Below are 20,910 nucleotides of genomic sequence, written 5' to 3' on the forward strand. Positions count from 1 at the left end.
ACAGACCAAAATTCACTCAGGAACAAGTGGATCACCCTGCTTTGTCCACCCTGTGAGATTATGGTCTCTCTCCCCCACCTTTTTTTTTTTTCTCTTTCTCTTTCTTGTTCTGTTTTTTTTTTTTTTTTTTAAAGATTTTATTTATTTATTTGACAGAGATAGAGACAGCCAGCGAGAGAGGGAACACAAGCAGGGGGAGTGGGAGAGGAAGAAGCAGGCTCACAGCAGAGGAGCCTGATGTGGGACTCGATCCCATAACGCCAGGATCACGCCCTGAGCCGAAGGCAGACGCTTAACCGCTGTGCTACCCAGGCGTCCCTCTTGTTCTGTTTTGCTTAGATTTTGTTTGCTTTTCTGTTTTGGTTTCCAACTGCTTTGGATTTGTCTAGTGTGTATTTCACTTGGGTCATGGTTGATATTTTGGACTCTGCTCACTTGCTTATCCATTCTTCTCTAGGCAAAATGACTAGAAGGAGGAATTCACAACAAAAGAAAGAACCAAAGGTAATGTTCTCTGCCACAGATCTAACTGATATGGATATAAATAAGTTGTCAGAGATGATATCCAGGATAGCAATTATAAAGTTAATAGCTGGGCTTGAAAAAGGCATTAAAGACAGTAGAGAATCTCTAAGTGCACAAATGAGACCTAATCAGACTGAACATAAAAATGCTGTAACTGAGGGTGCCTGAGTGGCTCAGTCAATTAAACATCTGCATTCAGCTCAGGTCATGATCCTGGGGTCCTGGGATCGAGCCCCAGATGGGGCTCCTTGCTTGGTGGGAAGCCTGCTTCTCCTTCTCCCCCTGCTTGTGTTCCCTCTCTCACTGTCTCTCTCTGTCAAATAAATAAATAAAATCTTTTTTTTAATGCTATAACTGATATACAGTCTATATTGGATGCTCTAACAGCTAGGGTGAATGATGCAGAAGAAAGAGTAAGTGATCTAGAAGACAGGCTGATGGAAAGGAAGAATTTGAGGAAAGGAGAGAAAAATGACTAATAGTCCATGAAGAAAGGCTTGGAGAAATTAATGATGCCCTGAAATGACCCAATGTCAGAATTATTGGCATGCCTGAGGTGGAGGAGAGAGAGAGGGCCAGAAGGTATATTTGAGCAAATCATAGCTGAGAACTTCCCTAATGTGGCGAAGAAAACAAGCATTCAAGAGCAAGAGGCAGAGATGACTCCAACCAAAATCAATAAAAATAGATCAACACCACAACATATCATAGTGAAGCTTGCAAATTTTAGAGAAAAAGAGAGAATCCTGAGAGCAGCTTGAGACAAGGGACTCCATACCTACAGAGGAAGGAACATCAGACTAACATCAGACCTATCCACAGAAACCTGGCAAGCCAGAAAGGGCTGGCATAATATATTCAGGGTACTAAGTGAGAAGAACATGCGGCCAAGAATACCTTATCCAGTAAGGCTGTAATTCAGAATGGAAGGAGAAATAAGGAGCTTCCAGGACAGACAGAAACTGAAAGAATATGTGTACCAAGCCAGCCATGCAAGAAATATTAAGGGTGATACTGTAAGCAAAGAGATTTTGAGAGTAAAATACACCAGAAAGAAACAGAGACAATCTACAGAAACAGGAATTTTATAAGCAATACAATGTCACTAAATTCATATCTTTCAATAGTTACTCTAAATGTAAATGGGCTAAATGCTCTAATCAAAAGACACAGGGTATCAGATTGGATAAAAAAGCAAAACCCTTCCATATGCTGTCTACAAGAGACTCATTTTAGACCTAAAAACACCTCCAGACTGAAAGTGAAGCATTTACCATGCTAATGGATCTAAAACAAAAGCTGAGGTGGCAACACTCATATCAGACAAATTAAATTTTAAAGTAGAGACTGCAGTAAGAGATGTAGAGGGACACTATATCATAATCAGACAAATTAAATTATAAACCAAAGACTGTAATAAGAGATGTGGAGAGACACTGTCCAACAAGAGGAGCTAACAATTGTAAATATCTATGCCCCCAACATTGGAGCAACCAACTACATAAACCCACTATTAACCAAAGTAAAGAAACACATTGATAACATTGCATTAATAGTAGGGGACTTCAACACCCCACTTGCAGCAAAGAACAGATCATCTAAGCAGAAAATCAACAAAGAAAAAAGGGCTTGGAATGACACACTGGACCAGACTTCATAGATATATACAGAACATTCCATCCTAAAACAACAGAATACTTTTTCTTCTCGAGTACACATGGACTTTCTTCAGAATAGATCACATACTGGGTCACAAATCAGGTCTCAACTGACACAAGAAGACTTGAGATTATCCTCTGCATATTTTCAGACCACAATGCTTTGAAACTGGAACTCAATCACAAGAAAAAAATTGGAAGGAATTCAAACACTTGGAAGCTAAAGAGCACCCTGCTAAAGAATGATTGGTCAAATAGAAAATTAAAGAAGAACTTAAAAAATTCATGGAAACTAATGAGAATGAAAACACATTGATTCAAAACCTATGATATACATGAAAGGCAGTCCTAACAGAGGAAATGCATTGCAATACAAGCCTCTCTAAAAAAATTAGAAAAATCCCAAATACACCAGCTAACCTTACACCTAAAGTAGCCAGAGAAAGAACAGCAAATAAAGCCTAAACCAAGCAGGAGATGAGAAATAATAAAGATTAGAGCAGAAATCAATGAAATAGAAACCATAAGAACAGTAGAACAGATCAACAAAACTGCAAGCTGGTTATTGGAAAGAACAAAATCGATAAACCTCTGGCCAGACTTATCCAAAAGAGAAAGGACCCAAATTAATAAAATCATGAATCAAAAAGGAGATATCATAACCAACACCAAGGATATACAGACAATTTTAAGAACATGTTATGAACAACTATAGCTAATAAACTAGGCAATCTGGAAGAAATGAATGACTTTCTGGAAAGTTATAAACTACCAAGACTGAAACAGGAAGAAATAGAACATCTGAATAGACCAATAACCAGAAAGGAAACTGAAGCAGTAATCAAAAAGCTCCCAAAAAACAAGAGTCCAGGGCCAGATGGATTCCCAGGGGAATTCTACCAAACATTTAAAGAAGAAATAATACCTATTCTACTGAAAATGTTCCAAAAAATAGAAATGGAAAGAAAACTTCCAAACTCATTCTATGAGGCCAGCATTACCTTGATCCCAATATCAGACAAGGACACCATCAAAAAGGAGAATTACAAACCAATATGCCTGATGAACATGTATGCCAAAATACTTACCAAGATACTAGCCACTACAATCCAACAGTACATTAAAAGGTTAATTCACCATGACCAAGTGGGATTTATTCCTGGGATGCAAGGCTGGTTCAACATTCACAAATCAGGGGTGCCTGGGTAGCTCAGTGGTTAAGTGTCTGCCTTCGGCTCAGGGCATGATCCCGGCATTCTGGGATCGAGCCCCACATCAGGCTCCACCTCTGGAAGCCTGCTTCTCCCTCTCCCACTCCCCCTGCTTGTGTTCCCTCTCTCACTGGCTGCCTCTATCTCTGTCAAATAAATAAATAAAATCTTAAAAAACAAAAAACATTCACAAATCAATCAATGCTATAGGTCACATTAATAAAAGACAAGAACCATATGATCCTCTCAGTTGATGCAGAAAAAGCATTTGACAAAATACAGAATCCTTTCTTGATTAAAACCTTCAAAGTGTAGGGGTAGAGGGAACATATCTCAATATCATAAAAGCTGTCTATGAAAAGCCGACAGTGAATATCATTCTCAATGGGGAAAAACTGAGAGCTTTTCCCTTAAGGTCAGGAACATGGAAGGAATGACCACTCTCACCACTATTCAACATAGTACTAGAAGTCCTAGCCTCAGCAATCAGAAAACAAAAGGAAATAAAAGGTATTCAAATTGGCAAAGAAGAAGTCAAACTCTCACTCTTCACAGATGACATGATACTTAATGTGGAAAACCCAAAAGACTCCACTCCAAAATTGCTAGAACTCATACAGAAATTCAGCAATATTATAGGATACAAAATCAATGTGCCAAAATCAGTTGCTTTTCTATACACTACCAATGTGACTGAAGAAAGAGAAATTAAGGAATCAATTCCATTTACAATTGCACCAAAACCCATAAAATATCCAGGAATAAACCTAACCAACGTGATAAAGGATCTGTACTCTAAAAACTACAGAACGCTTATGAAAGAAATTGAGTAAGTAAGTTAGCAGAGAAAGACAATTATCATATGGTTTCATTAATATGTAGAACATAAGGAATAGCACAGAGGACCATAGGAGAAGGGAAGGAAAACTTAATGGGAAGAAATCAGACAAACCATGAGAGACTCCGGACTTCAGGAAATAAACTGAGGGTTACAGAAGGGAGGGGAGTGGGGGGCTGGGGAAACCAGGTGATGGGTATTAAGGAGGGCACATGTTGTGATTAGCATTGAGTGTTATATGCAACTAATGAATCATTGAACACTACATCAAAAACTAATGACGTGGTCTATGTTGGCTAATTGAACATAACAATAAAAATAAAGAATAAACTTTGTTTAAATATCTATGTTACCCAGAACAATCTATACATTCAATACAATCCCTATCGATGTATCATCAACATTTCTCACAGAGCTGGAACAAACAATCCTAAAATTTGTATGGAACCACAGAAGACCCCAGAGCCAGGGGAATGTAGAAAAAGAAAACCAAAGTTGGTGGCGTCACAATGCCTAACCTCAAGCTATATCAAAATTTAGTCATTAAGACAGTATAGTAATGGCAGAAAAACAGACACATAGATCAGTGGAACAGAATAAAGACCCCAGAAATGGACCCTCAACTCTATGGTCAACTAGTCTTCAACAACGCAGGAAAAAATATCCAATGGAAAAAAGACAGACTCGTCAACAAATGGTGTTGAGAAAATTGGCCAACCACATGCAGAAAAATGAAACTGGACCATTCTTACACCATACACAAAGGTAAACTCAAAATTTATGCAAGACCTATGTGAGACAGGAATCCATCAAAATCCCAGAGGAGAACACAGGCAATAACCTCTTTGTCCTTGGCCACAGCAACATCTTGCAAGACATGTCTCTAAAGGCAAGGGAAACACAAGCAAAATTGAACTATTGAGACTTCATCAAGATAAAAAGCTGCCACACACCAAAGCAAACAGTCAACAAAACTAAAAGGCAACCTATGGGATGGGAGAAGACATTTGCAAATGACATATCATATAAAGGGCTGGTATCTATATATGGATCTATATATAATGTCTCATTCTAAATATTGAAACCATTCTTTCAAAAATTCATTCTAGGATATTATTTACAGCATATTTACTCTTGTGCCCATCTTTAGTAATAACCTCAATAGTATTTGTTCACCTTAAATCTTACATAAACTTTCTTTTGTCACAGTTCATCAACATTTTAAAATTTAGTCTCAATTGAATTTTTGTATTTCAAGAAAATTAATGTCATCTCATTTGGTCAGATGACTATTTACTATTATTTATTACCCATATTTCTTCTAATTATTCTGAAATATTTTTCAAAATCATTCATGTAAGAAAAGAGAAATTGAGGAACTTAAAATTCTATGTAACTTGTATTTTTTATGGCTTTAAACATTTTTGTTCAATCTATTCCAAAGGAAATTTAATTCTCTTTGTAGTTGTCTTCAGTGTTTTTCTGAAACCACAGCTTACCTCTCCAATGGCTTTTCATGTGACATCTACTTATTCTCAATGCATGTGACCATCCTATCTCCACCTCTTCACATATATATCATTGTTATCTCCCCTTCCTTCTACCTTTGCAAATTGAACTACTTCCTGTGATACCAATATTTTAGGCTTTTACTTGTCACTAGACTTTGTGTTATTGTTTTTTATTGCATTTTTCTCTACACTTAATTAAACTGCATATTTAACATCTGTTTAAAACTATCATTATGATTCAACTAAAATATTGCCATTTCCAGGAAGCCTTGCGTAACTTTTAGTACTGAGTTTCCTTTCTGTTTTTTTTTTCACAGTGTCCTGTATGTACTGCATTGTATTTACCACTTGTCTGTTTCCTCCATTATCTGTAATACAATGAAATATATATCTAACAAATTACTGAATTTTCAAGATAGGTGCTAAATGTGCATATACATGTAGGCATATGATCATTAATACAATGAATTTTGAGATCTATATTTCAGCACATTTTCTTACTTGTACTACCATTAATAGTCCTCAGTTTTATGACTTTCTTTCCCTCTTTTGAACATGGACCAAGCTAATTTTGAGATGAACTCTATGTATTACCACATAATAGTTTCTTCAATTTCTGCACATTTATTCTTCCCTGAGTTCCTGAATCCTTGTTCAAGTAATTGATGCTGTTGCTTGTGGCTACCCTCCAACTTCCAACCACATTATCCTCACTGTGCCCTGGTTCTCACTTTTCTGTACTTGTTCCTCTCTTATTAAATCCTACCATTTAATGTTGGTTATAGGTTTCTTTATTCTATTGCCCAGGTCTCCTGATTATTATGTCCTACCATCTTCCAAGACTTTTTTCTGCAATCCTTATACCTTGCTGGTGCCACATTATAAATGTCTAGATTTCCTCATATTACCTGCCACTTACATCTTCACAGGTGCTTATCATGCCTATTCAGTAGTGAGTTCACAGTATTATAATGGGGCATCCTATGGCTTAAAAGCCTTAGTTCTGACATAGAGTTTCTAAAGCATATTTTGCATGTAATCCTTGAAATCTAATAACATCATTTTCCTAAGAAACACTATTGCATAAGTCCTAACTGCAACATTAAATAGCTGTGAAGAAAGAAAGAAGAAAGAAAGAAAGAAAGAAAGAAAGAAAGAAAGAAAGAAAGAGAAAAGAAAGGAAGAAAGAAAGAGAAAGAAAAGAAAAGAAAGAAAAGAAAAGAAAGAAAAGAAAAAAAAGAACAGTTTGAGTTTCATTCCTTCAAATCCTACTAATTTTGTGTCTTCTGTGCTCAGGGTTCTAAACTCTCAACTAAAACCAGACTGGACCTCAGTACCTAGCAAGGGAAATAGCTCCCTGTTAAGTTAAAGAAGTCAAAGACAAAGCAAGACAGGGCAATAAAGGTATCTAAGTGGGGCCATGAGAGCCACTGAAAGAAAATGGATCTAAAATAGTCAACAGAAATGAACATCTACAGTATATAAACAATCAGATTGCTTCCATTTACGTTTATTTTTTCCTGCTCATGTATTCATTTATTTACTGACCAAACAGTTGCCAAAGATGTATTACATGCTAGGCGCCATTATTTGCCCTGAGAATACAGTAATGGATAAGAAGGATAGAGTTACAACCCTTTGGACCTGGCAAAGAAGACATTAATTAAATGATATAAATAAATAACGATAATTTAACATGTGATATGAAGAATTACAGAATTAATATATATGACAGTGAGCTGATCTTGCCTGAGAGATTAAATAAATGTTCAGGTAAGATCTGAAAGATGAACAAGAACTAGTACTACAAACGCTGGCCGGTTCAGATAGAAGAAATAGCACATACCTCTGGGAACTGAAAGAAGTTCAGCAAAGCGGATCAATGGAATATAAGAAGTCAGATGGAAAATTACATGGACCAAGCCTTTTCTCATATCAGCAGAAAAACTTTTTCTTCCATTTTTCAGTGGCTACAATAAGCATATATTTATACATGGTTATGTCTCTTAAGAAATATCCTTTAGTCTGAATTCCCCTTGAAGATATATATATTTTTTTTCCTTGAAATGTATTTGTGAAAGAACCCAGATTGCCTGTCCTGTATAGTTTTCATGTTCTGGATTTGTTCATTTTATCCTAATGATGTCAGTCATTATGTTTACCTGTTTTTCTATAAACTGGTAATTAAATTAGCTTTGATCATTTTCAGGCCTTACATTTTAATAAAGCATTTCATAGGTGATACATTGTACTTCCAACAGGAGGTAATGATGTACAGTTGCCTCCTTTTTGTGATGTTAGTGGCAGTTGATGAGCATTACATAGATTCATTATTTCAAAATGATATATTTTTATCATTCTTTCTTTAATTATTAGTTTGAATGCTTCCATAAGGAGAAGCTTTCTTCCTCTCTTTGCTTACCCAGCAGTATACTTTATATAGGAAAGGCACAATAAGTGTTTGATTATTTAACTTTCCTTAATAGTTTCCAAAACAAAAATGAGTTAAGTCCCTGGAATTCTCCTAACAGAGAGAATTTTTTAACATGTTCCTTTTTTTTAAAAGGAAGTATGATCTATGTGTGGTGAAAACATGTATTTTAGTATATGATGCAATATGGTTTGTCAAATATATATATCCATATAGTCTACACCTTAATCAAGATGCATAACATCTCCTTCACTTTCAAAAGCATCTTCATGCTCTTTGCAGTCGATTTACCCCCTCCCACTAGGCAAGCACTGTTTTGATTTCCATCACATATTAGTTACTAGTTTTTGTATTTCACATAATTAGAATTTTATCTTTACTTTTTTAGCTTCTTGTTTTAATCTATTATTTTTATTTTTATTTAAATTCATTTAGCCAACATATAGTACATCATTTGTTTTAGATGTAGAGTTCAATAATTCATCAGTTGCATATCACACCCAGTGCTCATTATATCACGTGCACTCCTTAATGCCCATCACCCAATTACCTCCTCCCCTCACCCACCTCCCATCTAGCAACCCTTAGGTTTTTTCCTGTAGTTAAGAGTCTCTCATGGTTTGTCTCCCTCTCTGATTACTTCCCATTCAGTTTTCCCTCCCTTTCCCCGTGATCCTCTGCATAGCTTCTTTCACTTAGTATAATGAGTGAAATTTATTCATGCTGTTGATCCATCCATGTTATTGCATGTATGCCTTTCTATTGTTGACTAATATTTTATTTAAAAAACACAAATCTAAACCAAGTAAATTTGAAGATCTAATTGGCTTTATTGAGTCATCATCACACAGCATCTTATCTAGCAGATAGAGGGGAGCTCCAAGCAGTGGTATAAAATGGAGGTTTTTACAGAAAGGAGGGTGGAACAAGAAGTTATTAGAAAAAGAAAAAAAAAAGGATTGTTTCAGGCAAGGTCACCTCCCCTTAGGGGGAAGGGCAGGGTGTTCTTATTAGGTGGATTACCTAATCTTTCTTTGGAGAATGAAAAAGGCCCATATGACAAATTACCTCATTAGTGCAGATCAGAAAGTTCCAGACTGATTGGCTTAAAATTCCATTCCCAGAAAGGTTGAAACTACAAATAAGTTGGTTTGCCCTCCTGGGGCACGTGAGTCCACCTTGGGCCTTGTGGCTTCTTTCGAACAATAATATAGTTTATCCATTCTCCTTTTGATGGGATTTTAGGTTGTTTCCAGTTTGAAGGTATTATGAATACCTTGTGAATTCAAATCGCCACATTCTTGTCTTGTTGTGAACATATGCATTTATTTCTCTGGAGTATATATCAGGAATAGAATAATTACATTATAAGATCAGTGAATATTTAACTTTAGTAAAAATCAATAAAACCATTTTTCTAAGTTTTATACCAATTTAACTCAATGGTATTCAATTCTTCTTGCTCATATTTACCTGAAATAGGTTTCCTAAATGGGTGGATCAGGATAATTTTCCTCATTTCACAGTTTTAGAACTTCTATTTGTTGTTGTTATTGTGATTTTTAAAATAACCTTCTTTCTTGGAGATCTGCAAGTTCAATTCCCCTACCTTGGTATTGTTCTTTCACTACTGTCTTCTCTAGTTTGTATTCTACTCTCAGCAACATTTCTTCACTGTGAGGCTTTGTCAGAGTAGGAATTATTTTATTTTTTTGTTTAAAGAGTTCATAAGAACCAGAATGCTCTGGTACCATCAGGCAGTTTTTTTGCACTCACCTGTGAATTCTCCCACTTTTGTCTGCTGTTCTCAGATTGTCACTGAATTTTCTAGTGATTTGTGGCTTTTCCTACTCTCAGGGCCACCAGGATTAATTTCTGAATTGTTAACATCCTCTCACAACTTGATGATAATATAGCAACTTGCTTTCAGTACTTTGCTACCATCTTTTATATTTTGGAGTTTATTGTGATAGCTTGTCACCTAGAGTTATGTAGATAACGTAGAAATTATGGGGTTTTTGTTTTTCCATCCTTATTATTCTCTCTTTAAGCAAAACCATAAGTTATGGATTAATTAGTAAATGCAAATTATTCATTTTGCTATGTATCTAAAGAAAATCCTCTATAATACTGGACATTGTTGAACACTCTCCTTCATTTATTTATTCACTGATTAAATTTGTTGAATGTCTCAGATGAACCAGGCATTGCTTTTGGCACTGAGATTGCAATAGTACACAAAAACCAAACATAATATCTTAAGTCTTATTGACTCCTAAAATGTATTAAAGAATTTACTCAAAACTACACTCAAATAATCTTACTATCATAGTTTGTGCATCCATAACACTCCTATCCTATTTTAGTTTCTGCTCAATCTTCTTTGAATACACATTTTAAGTTGATGTTCCACAAACATAACTTCATGCTTTTTTTTAGCAGGAATTTTCTAGCAGCCTTATTGACAGTAAACAGAAACTAGAAACAACCAAAAGATCAATCAACAGCTAAATAAAAAAGAAAAAATATGTGTCATATTTACACAAGGGAATACTATCTAGCAACAACAAAGGATAAATCACTGACACACAACATGGACAAATCTGATGAAATTAACACTGGGTTAAAGAATATGAAAGAGCACACCCTATATATTCCTATCTACACAGAATGCAAAGCACACAAAATCAATATGTGATCAATATGTGCCAGAAGACAAAGGGGTAAAGGATTTCTTTTTGGAGAGAAGGAAATCCATGAGTAACCATGAGGGAGTTCTTTGGGATACTAGAAATTTTCTATTTCTGGATGGGAGAGACACTTCTACATAGGTGTACACACGTGCAAAGATTAACGTGTTCACTTGAAATATGTATAGTCCACTGTACATGAATCAAACCTCAACATAGTAAAACAAAATATATATGATTACCCGGGGGTACAGGCTTAGGGAGGGAACAAGTTTCTAAAAATGAATCTATATTTATATTTAGGAGAGGTATATACTTTATTGTTTGTATGTCGTGTCTTAATAAGAATGAAAAAAAGAAAATGACCATTCTAGGTTAACTTAGATTTTTAAATCTAAGAACTCAAAAATGGGCTTGTTGCACTTCAATACAATATAAAAAGGAAACTCAAGAGACCCAATAACCCAATGTAATGTATTATTATTAATTGGTTCCTACTTCAAAAATAAAGCTTCAAAATATATGTTTGAGACAACAGAGGAAATTTAAAATAAACTGGGTATGAGATGATACTATAGAATTCTAAATTTTTTAAGCGTGATAATGGTATAAGATAATGGAAGAGGAGAAAGTTTTAATTTGTAGTGATGCATGCTACAGTGTCAAAATATCTGTAATTTACTTTGAAATATTTCAGGGAAAAAAGAAAGTTAATGGGAGAAAAAGACAAAAAAATAAGGTAAAATATTAAGTATTATAGACAACTCTGTGTAGTGGATATATGGGTTCTCATTGTTTTCTTCTCTCTATGTTTCCTTATATTTAAAAACTTTTTTTTTAAGAGAAGAGAAAAAGAAAATGGGGAGGAGGGAGCACTGGACACATGGGGCATTCCCATTCTTTATTATATCCATCTTTCCTTGGACCTGCTCCATTGGTATTCTGCCTTGTTTGCCCAGTGAGAGTTGAATTGCAGATGGACTACTAGGGCATTTGTCTAGTTTTGAGCTTGTGGAGCCATAGGTTGCTGGAAGCTTTTCTGTGGGCAGAGCCACCATGGAAGGGTTACAAACCATTGCGGACATTGACCTCAGGCAAATCCATGGGAAAATGTACAGAGATAGCCATGCACTTGAGTGACCTGAAGATAGAACTAAAAATCCAAGGCTTCCTAAGGGAGTCAGTAATATGTGCTCCTGTCTTTAGCTTTTTAATGGGTTTCTTATTTTTGTTTAGATTTTATATAAAAAGGAAAAAAAAACTTGCCCAAAGTTTTGTAAAATCCAGGAAAAATGTAATATCCTTGTCAAGCATAGCCCTTTTCAAAAGTAGTAGGCAGAATTGGGGTTGTCTTTAGAAAATACTAACCCAGAAGAAAAGTCATGAGAAAAAAAGAAATTGGGAGGAAAAACATAAAAAGCTGAAGAAGAACAACTCAATCCTCAAGGAAGTGATAACTTTCCAAGGACAATAACTTGATTAGGAGAGGTGCAGAATTACAGAAAAAGAGAGTTGATAGCTGAGACTATAAGAATGATTCAGTCATTAGGTGATGATTAGAGAGTTACCACATTATAAGTAGTTATTCTTTTTTTTTTTAAGATTGATTGATTTTAGATTTTACTTGTTTATTTTTCAGAGAGAGAGGGAGCACAAGCAAGGGAAGAGACAAGCAAAGGGAGAAGCAGGCTCCTTTCTAAGGGGCCTGATGTGGGACTCAGTCCCAGGACCCTGGGATCATGGCCAAGCCAAAGGCAGCCACTTAACCAACTGAGCCACCCAGTCATCCCTTATTTATGTATTTTAGAGAGAAAAAGAGAAAAATGAGTGGGAGGGGCAGAGAATCTCAAGTGGAGCCTGACTTGGGGCTTGATCTCAAAACCCTGAGATCATGACTTGAGCTGAAACCAAGAATCAGAAGCTTGATCAACTGTGCCACCTAGGTGCCCCACAAGTTGTTATTCTAAACAGTGCATCTGACAAAGAATGATCCTTTTTGTGGTCCTTTAACCAAAAGTGTGGGAGAGATATTAATCTGAAAGCAGGGTTTTCCTTAACCCTCCACTCCATGCTACCATCTACCTATGTTCACACATCTACTTCAATCTGAGATTTATTATTTCTAGTGGCTCTAAGGAGATGGTTATGAGAAAAAGACATCATTTTTCTTTCTTATCTTTCTCTAGAGAGTATATATAGAACTCCATGGGATATATTTTTAGTATTATTGCATTCTGAAAATAGGATTTCCTTCTCAGTTAATTCAGCCTTCAAACAATGATCTAGGCTTTTAGAAACTCTCCAAGAAACTTGAGTCTCTGTGGGCTTTCTTCAGTAGGAATTGTAGCTCTCTATTGTTTACTTTAAGAAATTGATGGTACTTAAGAGACCATAGGATTAATATGAGGCAGGATGAAATTATAACACTTAGATGAGAATTTTATAATAATAATTGATATTTTTATATAAATCTTATAAATTGATCATTTCTATGCTATTATACTCTTCAGATAATACAACTACTTTAATTTTAATAGCAGTCCATTATAACTTCAAAATAATTACAGCATTATATGTGTAATTTACAAATATAAAACTGCAAAGACACTTTAGGTTTCCCTAAAACTGTTCTTACTATAGTGGCATAAAAATGTAAAAGCAATGTGATTTTTAAATAAATAGTAATTGCTTAGAAAATACTAAAACAAAATACTATATATCATAACTATATGATATTGCTATATTGGTACATATTTTTTTCTTTTCAAATTTTTATTTAAATTCTAGTTAATTAACATATAGTCAGTATTGGCTTCAGGAGTAGAATTTAGTGATTCATCACTTACATATAACACCCAGTGCTCACCACAACAAGTGCCCTCCTTAATACCCATAACCCTTCTAGCCCATTCCTTACCTCCCTCCCTCCACCAACCCTCAGTTTGTTCTCTATCAATGAGAGTCTCTTATAGTTTGTTTCTCTCTCTCTCTTTTATTTTCCCCATCCCATATGTTCATCTGTTTTGCTCCTTAAATTCTACATATGAGTGAAATCATATGGTATTTGTCTTTCTCTGACTTGTTTCACTTAGCATAATACACTCTAGCTCCAACATGTCATTGCAAATGGCAAGATTTCATTCTTTTGATGGCTGAGTAATATTGCATTGTGTGTGTGTGTGTGTGTGTGTGTGTGTGTGTGTGTGTATAAAACCTCTTTTTTATCCATTTATCAGTCAGTGGACATTTGGGCTTTTTCCATAGTTTGGCTTTTGTTTATAATGCTGCTATAAATATCAGTATGCATGTACCCCTTTGACTATGTATTTTTGTATCCTTTGGGTAAAAACCTAGTAATGCAATTGCTAGATTGTAGGGTACTACTATTTTTAACTTTTTGAGGAATCTCCGTACTGTTTTCCTGAGTGGCTATACCAGTTTGCATTCCCACCAACAGTGCAGAAGTGTTCCCCTTTCTCTGCATCATTGCCAAAACTTGTTGTTTCTTGTGTTGTTAATTTTAGCCATTCTGACAGGTGTGAGGTGGTATTTCATCATGGTTTTGATTTGTATTTCCCCGATTTTGAGTGATGTTGAGCATCTTTTCATGTGTCTGTTAGCCAACTGGATGTCTTCTTTGGAAAAAATGTCTCTTCATGTCTTCTGCCCATTCTTAACTGGATTGTTTGTATTTTGGGTATTGAGTTTGATAAGTTTTTTTAAAATTAATTTTGGATACTAAACTTTTATCAGATATGTCATTTGCAAATATTGTCTCCCATTCCATAGGCTGCCTTTTAGTTTTGTTGATTATTTCCTTCATGGTGCAGAAGCTTTTTAGCTTGATGAAGTCCCAATAATTCATTTTTGCTTTTGATTCCCTTGCCTCCAGAAAAGTGTCTAGCAAGGAATTGCTGCAGCCAAAATCAAAGAAGTTGCTGCCTGTGTTCTCTGCTAGGATTTTGATGGATTCCTGTCTCAAATTTAAGTCTTTCATCCATTTTGAATTTATTTTTGTATCTGGTGTAAGAAAGTGGTCCGGTTTAATTCTCCTGCATCTTGCTGTCCAATTTTCCCAACACCATTGTTGAAGAGTCTGTCTTTTTTCCATTGGATATTCTTTCCTGCTTTGTGGAAGATTGGTTGACCATATGGTTGTGGGTTCTCTTTTCTGTTCCATTGATCCATGTGTCCGTTTTTGTGTCATTACCATACTGTCTTAATGAATAAAGCTTTGTAATACAGTTTGACGTCTGGAATCATGATGCCTCCAGATTTGCTTTTATTTTTCAGTATTCTTTGGCTTTTTGGGGTCTTCTGTGGCTCCATACACATTTTAGAATTGTTTGTTATAGCTCTGTGAAAAATGCTGGTGGTATTTTGATAGGGATTTCATTGAATGTGTAGATTGCTTTGGGTAGTATAGACATTTTAACAATATTTTTTCTTCCAATCCATAAGCATGAACTGTTTTTCCATTTCTTTGTTTCTTCTTCAATTTCTTTCATAAGTGTTCTATAGTTTTCAGAGTACATATACTTTACCTCTTCGGTTTGGTTTAGCCCTAGGTATTTTATGGTGTTTGGTGCAATTGTAAATAGGATTGATTCTTTGATTTATTTTTCTGCTGCTTCATTATTGGTGTATGGAAATGAAACAGATTTCTGCACATTGATTTTATATCCTGCGACTTTGCTGGATTTGAGTATCAGATCTAGCAACTTTTTAGTGGGGTCTTTCAGGTTTTCTACATAGCGCATAGTGTCATCTGAGAATGGTGAAAGTTTGACTTCTTCCTTGCTGATTTGGATGGTTTTTATTTCTTTTTGTTTTCTTATAGCTGAGGCTAAGACTTCCAGTAATATGTTAAATAGTAATGGTGAGAGTTGACATTCCTGTCATTTTCCTGACCATAGTTTTTTCCCCATTGAGAATGATATTAGCTATGGGTTTTCCATAGATGGCCTTTATGATGTGGAGGTATATTCCCTCTATCCCTATTTTGTTGAGGGTTTTTTTTGTTTGTTTGTTTTTATTTTAATTTTTTTTTATTATATTATGTTAGTCACCATACAGTACATCCCTAGTTTCTGATGTAAAGTTCGATGATTCATTAGTTGTGTATAACACCCAGTGCACCATGCAATACGTGCCCTCCTTACTACCCATCACCAGTCTATCCCATTCCCCCACCGCCCTCCCCTCTGAAGCCCTCAGTCTGTTTCTCATAGTCCATAGTCTCTCATGCTTCATTCCCCCTTCTGATTACTCCCCCTTTCTTTATCCCTTTCTTCCCCTACCGATCTTCCTAGTTCTTATGTTTCATAGATGAGAGAAATCATATGATAATTGTCTTTCTCTGCTTGACTTATTTCACTTAGCATTATCTCCTCCAGTGCTGTCCATGTTTTGTTTTGTTTTAATCAAGAATGGATACTGTAGTTTGTCAAATGCTTTTTCTGCATCTATTGAGAAGATCATATGGTTCTTATCATTTATTTTATTAATGTGGTGTATCACATTCATTTATTTGTGAATATTGAATCACCCCTCTAGCCCAGGCAGGAATAAATCTCACTTGATCGTGGTGAAGGAATCTTTTAACATATTGTTGGATTTGATTTGCTAATATATCATTGAGAATTTTTGCATCCATGTTCATCTGGGATATTGGCCTGTAGTTCTACTGTGGGAGATCCCCACTGGGGTTTTTGTCTGGTTTTAAAATCAAGGTAATGCTGGCCTCATAGAATGACTTTGGAAGTTTTCTTTCCATTTCAATTTTTTGAAACAATTTGAGAAGAATAGATATTAACTCTTCTCTAAATGTCTGGTAGGATTCCCCTGGGAAGCCATTTGGCCAGGGACTTTTGTTTGTTGGGAGATTTTTTATTACTTTGCCGGTTATGAGTCTATTCAAATTTTCTATTTCTTCCTGTTTCAACTTTGGTAGTTTGTATGTTTCTAGGAATTTGTCCATTTCTTCCAGATTTCCCAGTTTGTTGGCATATAATTTTTCATAATATTCTCTTAAAATTGTTTGTATTTCTGTGGTGTTGATTGTGATCTCTCCTCTTTCATTTGTTATTTTATTTTTTGGGGTCCTTTCTCTTATTTTTGATAAGGCTGGCTAGAAGTTTACCCATCTTTAAAAATTCTTTCAAAGAACCAGCACTTAGGTTCACTGGTCTGTTCTACTGGGTTTTGTTTGTTTCTTTGTTTCTATATCATTTATTTCTGCTAATCTTTATTACTTCCCTTCCTCTGCTGGCTTTAGGTTCTATTTGCCTTTATTTTTCTAGCTTGTGTACTTGATACTTTTGTTTGTTTGTTTCTTAAGGTAGGCCTACATTGCAATATACTTCTCCTTAGGGCCACCTTTGCTGTATCCCATAGGTTTGGGACTGTTGTGTTTTCATTTTCATTTGTTTGCATGTATTTTTTTTTAATTTCTTCTTTAATTTTCTCATTAACCCATTCACATTCTTTAGTAGGGTGTTTTTTACTCCGTGTATTTGTAGTCTTTCCAAATTTTGTCCTGTGGTTGACTTCCAGTTTCATAGTGTTGTGTTCTGAAAATATGCTTGGTATGATCTCAGTTTTTTGTACTTGTTGAGGGCTGATTTGTGATCTATTTTGGAGAATGTTCCATATGCATGCAAATATATATTCTGCTGTTTTACTATATTGGTATATTTTTAAAAATGATAACAAAAAACATTTATGTTCCAAAAAGAATAAAAGGTAAAAATAATGAAATAAATTTCTTATTTAAAAAGTTACATTATTAAAAATAAGTCCAAAATAATTTAGAAGTAATAAATTAAAGATAGTACAAAAATTTAATCAAATATAAAATAAAAGATATAAGGGGTTAACAAGTTAAAAGTTCATTTTGGGGGAAAAATTAATAAAGTACATAAAATTCTACTAGATATTTAAGAAGTAGAAAACACAAATATTAGAAAAGAAAGTGGTATATAAAACAAAATTTAAATATAAAGTATTATAAATGAATGTATACTAATAAGTTGAAAACATACAGTTATGGATAGATCTCAAAAACATTCTATTGAATAAAAAAGTAGAGGCAGAGTGAGATTTGTGTATATACTTTAGGTTTTGAAATTCCAAAGCAGGATGGCCAGATATATATTTTTTTTCATTCATATAATTTGCCTTTATTCAAACACAATCTATGTTTCTCAAATTATTGATCTATCATCTATCTATCCATCATCCATCCATTCATCCATTGCTACTAGATGCATAAACTGATAATCTCATGTTAAGAATTTATTCCAGGGGCCCAAGACCATTTAATTCAGTATTTACTAAGTTGAAAATGGAGTATGGTCAAGATAGTAAACAATGTGGTTAACTTTCTTGCTTACTGGAATACAGAATATTATTTAAGCAATAAGAATTTAAAAAAAAAATCACCAGAAATTGCATCACATTTTTCAGAAAGTAGAAAATACACATCTTTGTCAGTGGAAACAAAGTGAACTCATACTTTCTAACACATTTTTCAAATGGGACTTAATATAGAATATCTGAACTACAAAGTAGATAATGGCTCATCACCTTTGTAGAGAAATTGCAGAATAAATTTTCATATAGCTATTTTTGTCAATGATTCTCAATAAAAGCCAAGCTTATGATAAAAGGCAGCATAGTGAAGGAATATTTGTAAGGTGATGAGCTAATATGGCATTGCTTTTCTGATACAGAATGGTGACAGGATCCCAGCCATTTTATCTTGTGTTTGAGAACTTATAGACTTTAATAAATCATGTCTAGTTAATTTATTGGAATATTGCTGAGAGTTTTAGAAAGAACATGCAATAGTGTGCCATAGATAAGTTGACTCTAAAGGGAGTGTGGGAGAAGATACAGAGATGAAGACAGAGAATAAAATAAACTTTGGAGGAATTATGCATGAAAGTTTAAGGAAAACATTTGAATGTAGGCTCAAGGCTCATAAGAGGAGGAATTACCCTTAAAAATGCTATTTCCTCCTCATAGAATGAAAGGGAAACTGTACAACAATTTATAGAGCAATTTGAAATAGAGAGCAGGGCTGTACGTCACATTTGCTGTACGTCACATTTGCTTATGTAACCTCATTGCTAATCTTTGGAAGTCAAATTTGTTGAAATTAAAGCTGGAAAACAATAGAAAACATTCAGGTTATTCTGGTTTGGATTTCATGATCTGTCCTGGTCTCAGGTTCAGAAGATATAAGTTCTAGTCTGATCTGTCTCTTTAAAAGATTCTATTTCATTTTGTTCATCTATATAATGCCATGGTTGAATGAGATGATGGATCATTAAGGTATCACACAACTTAGTAATAATTGTGTATAGTGGGATGACATAGTTATTTAAATTTAAATTTTATTTTCACTATAATATAAACTTTATGATATCAAGAATTCTGTTTGTGGGGCGCCTGGGTGGCACAGCGGTTAAGCGTCTGCCTTCAGCTCAGGGCGTGATCCCGGCGTTACGGGATCGAGCCCCACCTCAGGCTCTTCCGCTATGAGCCTGCTTCTTCCTCTCCCACTCTCCCTGCTTGTGTTCCCTCTCTCGCTGGCTGTCTCTATCTCTGTCAAATAAATAAATAAAAAATCTTAAAAAAAAAAAAAGAAAGAATTGTTTGTGTGAGTGTGAGTGTGCATGTTTGAACAGCTGTGAGCTCAGTCTCTAGATATTTCCTGTAACATGGTAGGTGCTCTAAAAGTTTGTTGAAGGGATGCATGAATTAATACTATAGCCTTTCCAAAAATTGAAACCTAGTATTTAGCTTCATACCTACATCTCTGCTTCCATCATTCTTCTGTTCCCTCCCTTCTTTTTATGTTTATAAATATTTCATTGATTTTTTTATCAAAGGATTGCATTGTACTAATAATAAGGGTCTTGGTTTTGCATAAAATCAATTAACTCAAAGTAATCATTTAAAAGGATCAAATTACTTTTCAATGGTAAATTATTACTGAGATCACATTTACAATATTTTTTTAGTGTTGTGTCTTGTTTCTATATATTTTCATTTACTTTCATTAAAGTGGACAAAAGCTTTAAAAAGTTTCCATCAAGTTGCTAAATTATGATTTCTGAAATTTTTAGTGTTTATTTTTCCAATGTTTTCCTTTTAAACTAAAGGAGCCATTCAACTACAGAGTTCTTTTAGAAAAAATAAAGACAAGTGTATCAGACAGGTTCTCTGCAGAAAACAAACAATATACTTTTGTTAGGATAACTACCATATATAAAAAGTGTGGATGGGGTATAGTGAATTCAAAAAAGAGAGTGCAGTATAATAATAGAGGGAATGTTACCACCTTGTGAGAGTCATAGAAATGCTCCTTTTGTATCTCCTTCAAGGGAAATTACTGTAGGATGCATATGCAAATGACAGCTCCAGTCTTCCATAGTACTAGACTCAACAGGACATTTTTTCTTTCACCAAGGTCACCTTTCCCTTCGACTACTCCTAGCCAATATCTGAGAATGGTAGGTATACTGAAACTGTCTCTTTCTTATGAAATATGGGACTCCTCTAAGAAGAAACGTTGACCCCATCAGTCTGCTGAACTTTTCCTAAAATTGTGCTTTAGTCTGAGAACCTACCCATTCTCCTTTCTTCCCCTTCTCCATGCACAGACATCAGATCTGTATCATATCCTGAGCTCTTCCTATCTACTGATTCTTTGTAGGGATTTTTCCTTTGTAACTCTAGTTCCACCTTAGCATCTGCTTCTTGAAAGACTAAAGTTGCACACATCCTCTAACTTCTAATGATGAAGGGAGTGAGAAATTACTGGAAACAGAAGAAAAGAGAGCCAATTTTTGAGGAGTTGGTATATTCACTGCCCAAAGCAACTCCATGTGGAGGAATTTAGGGCCATAACTTTTCCAATCTCAATTTGCTTCCTCCTTCTGATGCTTTTCTGGGTGTCCTTAATGGAAGAAGTCAACTGAAAGCTGGAGGATAAGGTAGCCCACTGATGTTGTACACACAGGCTTTTAGGGGCAGAA

The 20,910-nt window shown here is 34.9% G+C and overlaps 1 pseudogene; it reads right to left on the bottom strand.

The window, feature by feature from the left end:
* The window catches only part of LOC103660774, a 50,465-nt pseudogene extending 29,809 nt beyond the window's left edge, over positions 1 to 20,656 (bottom strand).
* Between the last annotated feature and the right edge of the window lie 254 nt (positions 20,657 to 20,910).

This window comes from Ursus maritimus, unplaced genomic scaffold (genome assembly GCF_017311325.1).
Source record: "Ursus maritimus isolate PB19 unplaced genomic scaffold, ASM1731132v1 scaffold_16, whole genome shotgun sequence".
In the NCBI taxonomy this organism is placed as follows: domain Eukaryota; kingdom Metazoa; phylum Chordata; class Mammalia; order Carnivora; family Ursidae; genus Ursus; species Ursus maritimus.